Here is an 11,428-nt window from a genome sequence, read left to right on the forward strand (position 1 = left end):
CAGTCATCATTAAGTGGTCTGCATTTTACATTACAAAGTGTTATTGTCTGAAACTAGATATGTCTCTTGTATTTTTCTTCTTTAGGATTCCACGCAACAGATTTGTCACTAAGAGTATCATATGACAGGGTATGATAATATAAAAAAAGTACTCTAATATGTACAAACAACTACTAGCAGATTCACATATGCAGAAATCAAACAAGCCTTGAAATTAAAAAATATGTGAAGCTGTACTACAGACAAGATTAGGAAACTAAAATTGGGAAAAGATAAAGACAAAGACAGCTGTGAGAAAAGAATGGAGAACTATGAAGTGCTGGGGGTGGCAAGAATTTCTCAAGACTGACATAACAAGGAAACACTACATAAGTTTAAAAAATCCTTTGCAAAGAGCCAGTTTTATATTAGGATGTATCTGTTACATGTATTTGTTAAAAGCTCATAAAACAATGAGGAAACAAAAAACCAAACTTGAATGTACACTGTTCTAATACTGGAAAACCCCATAAAAAGTTACAACGTAAATTATAAAGTATGAGAGGTTTCAATAGACATTTATTCTGTGTGTGGGTGCAGTTACTGATACTTTGAGGGGAACCAGGGCATGTTAATTTGGAAGTTTTGTTTAAATTGCATTTGTTAAGGAACATCCAAATTACCAATAAATAAAGGAGGTTGGGCCAGGTGTGCTAAGATACATATTTAATCCCAGCAGTCAGAAAACAAAGGAAGGTAAATCTCTTGTGATTCCCAGCACAGCTTGGTCTAAACACAGGGATCCAGAACAAGCAGGGCTATATAGTGAGACTCTGCCTCAAAAACAAAAAGAAAATGAATAAGGTTCAGCCTTAGTATTTCATGAAACTTGTCTACAATCTTATACTTGAAATAAACAAGAGATTAAAATACACAATTTACACACAAAAAAAATTTTAGATGGCATTTACATGACTCGTCGTCTCCACTCTAATATTAACATAGCAGTTTAAGAAATTTAGGAGTTGTATTAATGCTGTGGCTTGTAATTTTCTAAAAAGAAAAAAAAGCACAACATTAGCTTCCTTACTGAAAAACTTTTTCCCCAAAGAGCAAGTAATAAACAGCAAAATAATGTACCTGAAATGTTCATGCTGCTTAATTACTACAGAATGAATAGACTTCACACACACACAAAAAAAAGCATAAAGGAAAATTAGGCAGGCAAATTTTTTTTGAAAATGCAGGCTTCATGTCATAAAATATGGAACACTGCACTATTGGTTTAAGAGAACATTATCTTCAGCAGGCATGAAAACTCGAGCTCAGGGATTAAGTATATAACTATACATAGATGTTTTTAACTGTCCCAATGACTACAAGGTTTTACTGTTTTTACTGAAGTTGTTAGGAATTACTTAACTCATTGAAACTCTATTTAGAAGCAGCACAATATTTTTGCTTTAACAACCTATACTTTGTCTGTATGTGTGAAAACAATCACCAGAATGTGAATTCTTACGAGTATAAGGTTAAGTGTCAGGTTCCAACAATTTTTTTTAAATATTTATTTATTATGTATACAATATTCTGTCTGTGTCTGCAGACCAGAAGAGGGCAGCAGACCTCATTACAGATGGTTGTGAGCCATGTGGTTGCTGGGAATTGAACTCATGATCTTTGGAAGAACAGGCAATGCTCTTAACCACTGAGCCATCTCTCCAGCCCAGGTTCCAACAATTTTAACTCAAATATCTAGGACCTAGATATTTCCTCTAAGAGTTTCCTCTTAAGTTTCCTGGTACATGTACACATACAGTCTGAACTAAGTGAATTATGTGGAAGTATGAGTAATTAGCATTAAAAACTACACAGATTTTTAGTAAAGATCTTAATTCAGAAAAAGAAAAATCAGTATTTAATATCATAACGCTAATTTAAGCCTACCTAATTTAATGATCTGGAAGCGCCAAGAATAAACTAAAAATGTTCATTAAAAAAAGTTTAAGAGATTAGACTCTTTTAATCACTTAAGAGCAGTAATAACAAGTACATTCCACAGAAGACAAACAGCACTCATCAAATCCCATAATACCAAATCAAAAAGCTACTTGCAGTAGTAAAAAACTGGAGCCTCATTACCTAAAATATGAAAGCTACAAAATGTAAAGGAAGAAACAACTCTCAGTGGTTTCCTAAACATTCGAAAACCCTATGCTAAAATGCAGTCCTGAACCTTTTGGTCTTAAATCTTGACACTTCAAAATGATCTGCTTTGTCCAGTGAAGTGTCAATTTGTGTAGCAAAATGTTCTTTAGGATATATTTAAACATTCTAGGAGATGGTTTTAACTACATATTTTTTTCAATGCAGCCCAGGTTAACCTCTACCTCCCAGGTATTAGGATTATAGGAGTGCACCAAGATTTCTCCCAAAGTACTTTATTTTTGGTTTCAAGACAGATTCTCTGTATGGTAAAAGCTGTCCTAAACTTGCTCAGCAAATTAGGCTGGTCACCTGATCCACCAGCGTCTACATTTGTCACCATGCGACTCTCCCTAGTACTTTAAATCATAACTATTAAGTACTAGTAAGATGCCATTATATTAATAAATCTAGTCATGTTCCCCATAATGTACTTACTAGTCATTTCTATTTTAATATTCAGCATTTAAAGTAAGCTCAGAAAACAAAGTTAAATATTTGTTCCTGCAAAAGCTGAAGAACTGAAGCTCCCACAATCTTTGTACTTACTGGACTATATACACAAGCTCATTTCCCAAGCGAACTAACGGACAAGACCTCTTGGTTTGCAAAAGTGACAAGAGACAAAACTGGTGTGCCAGATGTAAAACCACTTTCAAGGTCTACTTATGTCCTATCTCAAAGTAAATACTGCATAAGTATTCACAACTCCTTATGTGTTATTCTTACTTTCTCTGCTCCTAATTGGAAAACATGAATAGTCATTTTTTTCTCTCAAAGAACTTGAAGTTGGCTATCTCTGGAAAGATAACAGATGTTATCAATCTTTCATAAATACAAATAAAGAAACATCAAACAAAAGTATAAAATAAACATGTAGGTCAGGCGGTGGTGGCGCGTGCCTTTAATCCCAGCACTCGGGAGGCAGAGACAGGTGGATCTCTGTGATTTGATGCCAGACTGGTATCAGAACAAGCTACAGTAGGGTTCCAAAGATATAAAAAAATCCTGTCTCAAAAGACCAAAAACAAAGAAACAAAAGGGAAAAGATAAAGAAAGAAAGAAAAAAGGCAGGCATATGTGGACTTTTTCAACTTACTGGATTGATTTTATCTAGTCAAAATTCTCCCCATTTAAGATTAAACAATGCTTCAGTCCAGAAATCCACAGCTGAGTGTGCTATGTCAATTACATATCTGTAAAAAGTTCAAGGTGGTGACCTCACAAGGGACCCACCACAGACCTTAAGTCTTTATCAGTGGTGAATCAGAACCTGTGAATTGTTATTATGATCTGATTTAAACAATGAGGCCCCTCTTATAATTTAAAGTAAAAGGCTAATCTGGACAATGCAATTAAAAACAAATATAATGTCAAAACATGCACAGAAAAGAAGGAAAAGTTATTTAATTAAATATAAAATGTTACTGCGTAATAGGGAAGGTTAAAACACAAGTCTAAGTACGTTAAGACTAAGTTCAATTAAAATTAAAAGAATCAGAAAATTACAAGTGGCTCCCTGCAGTGTACATTATCTTACTTTCAAAGCACCTGTGTCTTACTGTTCATGCTTATAAGCTGAATCATATTTTAATAAACTTTACTCTACTAAAAAAAATAAAAACAAAGGTACAGGCCAGGCATGGTGGCACTCACCTTTAATCCCAGCAATCAGGAGGGGGAAGAGGCAGAGAGATCTTGAGTTCTTGACCAGCAGCATATCTCAAACAAAAACAGAGTGGGTGGACATGGGTGTGGGGGTAGGGTATGTATATGAAACTCTCTCAGTACCACACTCAACACTTGATGTAGAAAGCAAAATAAGCCAACAGAAGGAATCAAGACTGTTTCAAAAAGAGGGTAGGAGAAGAGTTAAGTTATGACCTATACATGAATCCTGAAGGAGGTTGGGGAGTCTGAGCAAAACTGCTTACAAAAAATTAAACCAAGTAACTCGGAAGTTCTGAGAAAAAAAAATATCTCCATGTATCAAACAAGAGCAAGGGTACCATGAGTGTTTATAGATCATAAAACTTTTCACAAAATATCTACCTGAAAACAAATTCAAATGGAACTCAAGCACAAGCTATGGAACTCAGCAGAACAGTACAACAACCTCACAAAGCATTAAAGCAAGTAAGAAGTGAAAAGGTAGTAAAACTATCTTAGCAAATGTAACTAGGGATAAAAAACTTCAGTCATAATTGGTTATGACATCTACCTAAACAAATGATAATGCATATTACAGGAATTCATTTTGTCTTAGAGTTTTGCCCTCCAAAGGGCTCATTTTGACATAGCAGAAATGTACATTATGTACTATACAGTTTTAGCTGTCGTCATTCTACAAATATATCAATGTCAACAACTGACAGAAAAATTAACAATAATTAGGAGATGAAGTCAAAGTATTCTATGCTGTTTTAAATTTGTTTTTTGTGTCTAACTAATTAACACACTCATCCAGAGTGGTGTTAATTCAATCCTGTCTCAGCCTGAGTGCTGATAATACAGATGTGTGCTTTTAAGCTTGACTCATGTTCTAGCAATAAAGGTTAAAAGGTATAGATAACACAAGTTAAATTCTTGAAAAAAAGGAAACACTGCTTAGACACATTAAAAGGTTTAAAAAAACAGGCATGGTGATGCACACCTAGAAGACAGAAGCAGGTGGATCTGATTTTAAGGCCAAACAGTTCTAAGGAAAACAGAGCTACAGAGAAACCTTGTCCTAAAGACAAAAACAAAGAGGTTAAATATTACTACTAGAACTGTGAAAGATGGGAGTATGCTGGAATACATTGAAGACTTCTGTATTTCATAGCCTGTTTTATTTTAGAGCTTCCCCCCCTCAAAAAAAAAAAAAGATTTACGTTATCAGCATTGGTGGATACCGAGTGCAGGCTTCATATATGTAATAGGTCCTGAATGACATCTTCAGTACCAAAACAGTTATTATGTTAAACTGTCAACTACAAAATAAAATAAACATGAATACCATCTTGACTCAAAACTAAAATCTTTTATTTTCTGATCTAACTGCCAATTGGTAGATTAAAGACTTTTCATGTAGAATTTTTTATCAAGTCATATTTAAAAGTCTAGTACTGTAGATACTGTTAAAAATCAGTGCGTTCAAAACTTTAATTACCCTCTCATTCAAATAGCTATGTAAAGGACTTTATAGATATCCTAACTAAAAGCTTTCAACTCAATCTTTAAGTACCAGTATTTATAAACAAAGGGTTTTCCTTAGCACCATACACTTAAATTGAACGTTATCAAAGCAAAATTGATAGGCTGAATTTGGGGAGGATCAGTGCTAATGACTTAAAAGCATTCCTTCACCAATTTTAAATCAGGAAAATGTAAATAGTGACTTCTACACAAGTATTGGAAAACTTATAAAACACATGAAGCATTTAAATCGTACTGCATCTGACCCTGAAAATGGCAATGCTATTTTTAATTTTTAAAAAAATTTTTAACTATTAAAAATTTAATTATGGAACTTCACAACCTTTATTTACTAGAATGGCAGCAGTTAGCATATAAAAAAAGATTTTAAATGAATTAAACAATACAGCCATTTGCCTGAGCATCTACTAACTGAAAAATGCTCAAGATTGTTTTTAAGCTGCCTGCATAACACCATTACTCACATGCCCTGCCCTCAAGGAGCTTCCACTCTATAAGATAAACTAAACATGATCATAACTAGGTAACTCAAGCAAACTGATCAAAAAAGCAGTATGCCATACAAACTGAATGATTATAGTATCTTCTGTCCCCTTTACTTGACGCTAAATGCTAAATGGATTTTCACAAACCCAAGGTTCCCTAGAATTTGTATAATTTTTTAAAAAGAAACATGAAAAGTAAAGTCTAAAGGAATTGAATTTGTCCTTACTTCTGAAACATTCCCAAAAACTTTTTTATACCTTCAAGATGAAAAGAGCAAAGTGAATTCTTTTCCCCAAAACTTTAATATATACATACACGTTAGCTGTAGAACAGAAGTTAAAAAGTTTAATGTACAGATAGATATAAACATGAACTTTCCTGTATTGCTGATTTTTGTTCTCTTTTGTTTTTGTCCCGAGGGACATTCAAACTAAATGAGAACAAGTAATGCATATACTTTTCTAATTCGTCATGGCATATTAAATAAGTTGAGCAATTACAAATGATATTCCTACCTCTTCAAACTTCTGCCTCAATCTCATGACTAGCTGTGATTATAAAACGCACTATCAGGTACAGCTGGCTCTTCTATAACAAGTATCAATACTGACGTTCTCTTTTGGCTTTAATTAATGATATATGTGCATCCAGGTTTGGGAAATTTGCCCTTCAAATAGTATAGTACCCGTGTTTCATAAATGCCACGACTACTCAAATTTCATCTCATTTTAAAGTTAGCACCATTAAATGATTCCCGACACAAGAGGAATGTCAGGACTTCAGTGGGGTGTCATGCAGAATTCGGAACTTTTCCATAAATCTTGCATTACTAATATCAAGTCTTATTTTACCCAGTAATCTACCAATCCTTTTGACCCCTTTCCTGGAAAGGCTAAAACTGACATAACTTCTCTCCAAGTTGAAATTTCATCATAACCATCCTTTCGAAATAGTTTAAGGAATGAGAAGACACGATATTACTATAACCTCTATAATTCTCTAATCAGAAATTGAGTTTAAATTGTAACACAAACTACATTATTTAAGCTTGTGAAAAGCAACTTCTATAGTGACCCTATTTTTATTACAACTAAATTTATTGTGAGAAAAACATTTCAGAATGTTTCTTACATTTGAAGACACTAATCTTTAAATGACTTCAAAGTGATTTACCTGGCCTTCCCCACTCCTAAGTCTTGAAATGATACTAATAAATATCAACTTGAGCAGATACAACAGAAACTATTTCAATCAAGTAGCGACGGTCCCTAAAGTATTTCACACCACCCCATCTCCTTCCTAACCCCACCTCCAACTCTAGCCTGGAACCAGGAGCCAGAATATACTTACAAGTCCTGTACGTGGTCACTGACTTTATATGCAATGGAGCAGAATTCATTCACATAAACTCATTTGTAGTAATCTAAATGCAAATTTTATCAAGAGATCATTTTCTTCATCCCCTCTCCTGAATTATTTGGTACTTCAATCTCATTTTCCAATCTTCAAAGAAATTTTATTTGCCAGAAATAAAACTGGAGAATAGAAGAACACTACATGGTGAAGCATGTTCCCAAAACAAATTATGGAGTTCATAAATCTATTGGCATATGTGACCAAATAGTTCCAAAACTTAAAATTAAATGAAGACCAGCGCAAAAACATTTATTCTATACATCTCCCAATCATGTAACTTGCAATTAGAGGTATGTGGGGAATTTGTTTATACCATTTCCTAGTTATTTTGAATGTATCATGATCAAAACGCGACAGAGCACTGAAGATTCCAAGTGTCTATTTAAAGGTGTTGAGTGAAAAATGATGAAGTAGAGGACACCCACAATAATTCTTGGACTCCTGGAGATCCTAAGACATGCTACAAAAATAGGTCTTTATTCTTAGGAAAATATAGTCAGAGCTAGCTTCCTTATGCTATACATAAAATCTTAACATCAGAGGCAGTACAGATAGTACAGATAGTTTTTGAACTGATCTCCAAACAAGCACAAACCCACTACGTTGGGAAAATAACAAGTAATTTGAGGTTTTTGGCGAAAGACAGTACTTCACAAATCTAATCCAAATCAAAAAGCCTGCAGACAGCTTTCTGTAAGACGAAAGGAATGAAATAAATATAAATTCTATGGATAAATAAATGTAAGAGAATTTAAATAAGCTAAAATCTAATTTTTTAATTAAAATACTCAGGTACAAGCTTTTGTTTCTCAATATCAGACTTCTAAATGTTTACCAGACTACTGTTAATATTAAAAACTTAAACCTTTGACCCAGAGTAATACTGATTTGCATTTGCAAAAATGGTTGTCCAACTGAATGCTTCTGGTCCTGAAAAACATTTTAGGTATATTATTGAAGGCAGACTGTGGTGCTAATATGGTCTATGTTTTAAGAACTTTTAAAAAGTGACAGACTCCAAAAGTCCATCAATACATGGCTCAGTTTTTAAAAAATGCCTGTGTGAGCCTTGGTTCATAATTAGCATCTTTAGTGGCATGCCCTATAGAGTGGTAAGATTACTAAGCAAATACTACATCATAAAAATCATCCCAAGAAGTCTGTTGCATGTATTGTTAAATAAGTTGTTTATTTGTGAACTTTATACCCACTGCTGAATTCCTGTTCTTGTTATGTGTAACTGGGGAGAAAACAGTCTTGGATGGTATTATTGGAGTGTTAGGAACCTGAGTAACCATTTACTCTAGGATTGACTACCTTTTTTAATGCATGAAGCCCTTCTATATATTAATTTCTCCCATCAAACAGTAACTACATCAAATATGTATTTGCTGTTTCTGACAGAGTAATTCCAAAAAAGCTGTACTAAAAGCTAATTTTCCCGTGTGGTTTGATGTTCATCCTAATACTAAATACATCTTTTCAAATATCTTATATATACAAGCATATAGCCCATATCACCCCATCAATCCATTTGTAACATTCCTAATCTATTATGAAAAATGCTTATACTTTTGTCTAATCAGATTTGCAAATAGTAAAAGTTCTGCAATAATCAGTAAAAGTTTCTCATGATGCTGTTATGTGCCATAGTGAACATGATTCCTTTTATGCAATTCAATTCTCAATTTTTAACATGTGATTCAATTGTAATGACTAAAAATCTTGCACAAAAAAGCATGCTTGGGAAGATTATAATTAACACAACTTTCTCACAAAGTAACTTCCTAAAAACTGATAAACTAAATTTATGAACACTTTTGATTGCCAAGTAGTCTGCAGAAACAAAATCTTGCGTCTGTTTTGGTTAGGTAACTTTTCAACAATCAAAATTGTTTAAGGATAGTATTTTTTATCTCAAGGAAGGGACTTGACTATTAAAGACCCTTTCCTTGACAATATATACAAAATTTAACTTGTCAACTGTCCATTCTTTGAAGCTGTCAAAGCCAAGAACCCAGAAACAAATCACAAACGCAATAACCTACATTAGTTAACATTCCCCCTTTTAACATGTTGACATTTTTACTAAAGGATTAGTTATTTTCGCATTTCCATTTCTCATATCCCATGACATTCCATATAAATTGCATTATTGCTTTATAGGCCACACAACATTCAAAATTATGTTTATATGCATTGCCTGTTTTTCTTAATTTCCTTTAAGAGTTTGTTACTGATTTTACTACAGAAATTTAAGTTTGAAAATACCACGGTTAGTATTTCTTCTCAGAACTTAATTTTTCACATCACTAATCACTACATGCATATTTAGCTCTGATTATATTGCTCAAAAACTGCACCCATTATCAGAACAGTGCAAATGATATTTAATTTTAAAAGTAATTATAATGGCTTAAATTCAAAGTCATTAAAATGAACACTGTCAAGTATTTTCACTTGAGTCTATATTTTATCACCACTGTTTACATTACCCTTAAGTATAACCATCAATTCTTCACAATTTCTTTTTAATCAGTATTCCCTCCCATGTACCCAAACTAAAAAAGCCAGGTCTTAGAAACCCACAGAGCTCCACACTTCAATGTTTTCTTAAAGAACACATTTGTGAACTCACAAAAGTGTTCATCTTTCAACTTTGACAACGCAGTTAAGTCAAACAAACCTGTTCTAGCTTCCCAACAAATAAATCCAAGAATTAACTAAAAGACCTTGACAGTGTCCGTTAAAAATGGTATGACAGTTAAGTGCCAATAGGCATGGCAATGACCTCTTAAATGGGATCATTTTACTCCTTGGACCTGGGAATTGCCAGCACCAAGGATTACACTGAGATTTGATTTTGCTGAAGGCTACATTTAATTGACCCACTTTCCATAACCTTGTATACTTACTATGTATGAAATGTACATGTTTTGTGTAGCCCTCAAACTTACACTAAGATTTGAGAGATGTACTTTTAAAAAGCACAGGGTAATATATAAAATCAGTGGAAGAAAGTTTCATTAAGCACCAGGAACAAATTTTTGTCACCCCATACTCATTTTGTAGGTAAGTTTCAACAACCGGCAAGGCACATTTACATATATTCCAATGAATACTTATTGACAAATTTTAAATTACACTCTATGCCCCAGCTATCCCAGTAACTGACATACAACATACTAAAATGGTTTATTAAGGTAACAAAAAAAAGAAAAAGAAAACCAATTAATGGGAAACATACAGGCTATTGGCAACCACTATTCTAAAATTATGTTAAGTACAAATGAACATACTGAAATGTGTGCAATTCTAAGTTTTTAAACCAGAAGATTTTCTATACTAACACACATTTATATTAATGACACATAAAAAAAATAAAAACTTTATTACAAAAATAAGTTACACTCGCCTCCAGCTTACAGTATAAAACAATTTTATTTGCAGGAATGCAAAATGATTGTTTGCCATGAGCATTTTGAACATATGACATGTCTAATTTTCTTGTTAAATTTGCATTTACTGGGAAACTGGTGTGTATAAAACCTTAATTAGGTATAAGCTCTGATCTTCATCGTGGTGCCTATTGGTTATGTGATATAACTGCAGTATCCCTTTGGGGAAGGGGAAGGTATTTCTTTAGACCAAGTCCTACTTAAACTATAATTTCACTTTCGACTTTAAGCTATCAACTTAGGACTTGGCAAAAAACTTTTGAGGGTGATTCAATAGAGGATGCTTCACCACTGAACACTCACTGTCATCAAGGTGCTTTAGAAAATTAAAAACATAGCACAAATGATTGTACTCTACTCTATAAGTTATCATGACCTGCATAAGAAATGGAAAGCTGATTCACATTTTTATAGTGATCAGCAGTAACAAATGCACTAATGAAACATACCTTTTACCTAAAAAGCTAAACTACAGCCATATACTAATTTCTATGATTTATGAAAAAACTTCAAAATATCCAAATGTCAGGCTTTGCTGTACAACTGTCAGTTTTAGTCTGACTTTTTATAAAGGGACACTGCAGTATTTAGTACAAGTTCGGATGCACTTTTTTGAACATCTGATGTCTTACAAAAGTAACATCTTGCTAAACTATTATACATCCAAATAACTACATATCTGAAGA

The 11,428-nt window shown here is 33.3% G+C and overlaps 2 protein-coding genes across 7 annotated transcripts in view; both read right to left on the reverse strand.

Annotated features, from left to right (window-relative positions):
- Nucleotides 1-11,428, reverse strand: part of Snx14 (sorting nexin 14) — a 74,804-nt gene that overhangs the window by 62,512 nt on the left and 864 nt on the right. Inside the window, exon 1 of one of the 2 annotated variants that reach the window (XM_038322008.1) lies at nt 7,219-7,347. The exons of the other annotated variant lie outside the window; for it this stretch is intronic. The gene's annotated coding sequence lies outside the window, so the exon portion shown is untranslated. Of the gene's footprint in view, nt 1-7,218; nt 7,348-11,428 lie in introns of those variants that run through there. 2 annotated transcript variants of the gene reach the window in all.
- The window catches only part of LOC119809163 (synaptotagmin binding cytoplasmic RNA interacting protein), a 64,144-nt gene that overhangs the window by 17,991 nt on the left and 34,725 nt on the right, over nt 1-11,428 (reverse strand). For 2 of the 5 annotated variants that reach the window (XR_005284630.2, XR_005284628.2), the window contains exon 13: nt 7,279-7,403. The exons of 1 other annotated variant lie outside the window; for it this stretch is intronic. The gene's annotated coding sequence lies outside the window, so the exon portion shown is untranslated. Of the gene's footprint in view, nt 1-7,278; nt 7,404-10,706 lie in introns of those variants that run through there. 2 more of the 5 variants (XM_038322012.2, XM_038322011.2) reach the window with 1 other exon arrangement.

This window comes from Arvicola amphibius, chromosome 3, assembly GCF_903992535.2.
Source record: "Arvicola amphibius chromosome 3, mArvAmp1.2, whole genome shotgun sequence".
NCBI classification, from domain to species: Eukaryota; Metazoa; Chordata; class Mammalia; order Rodentia; family Cricetidae; genus Arvicola; species Arvicola amphibius.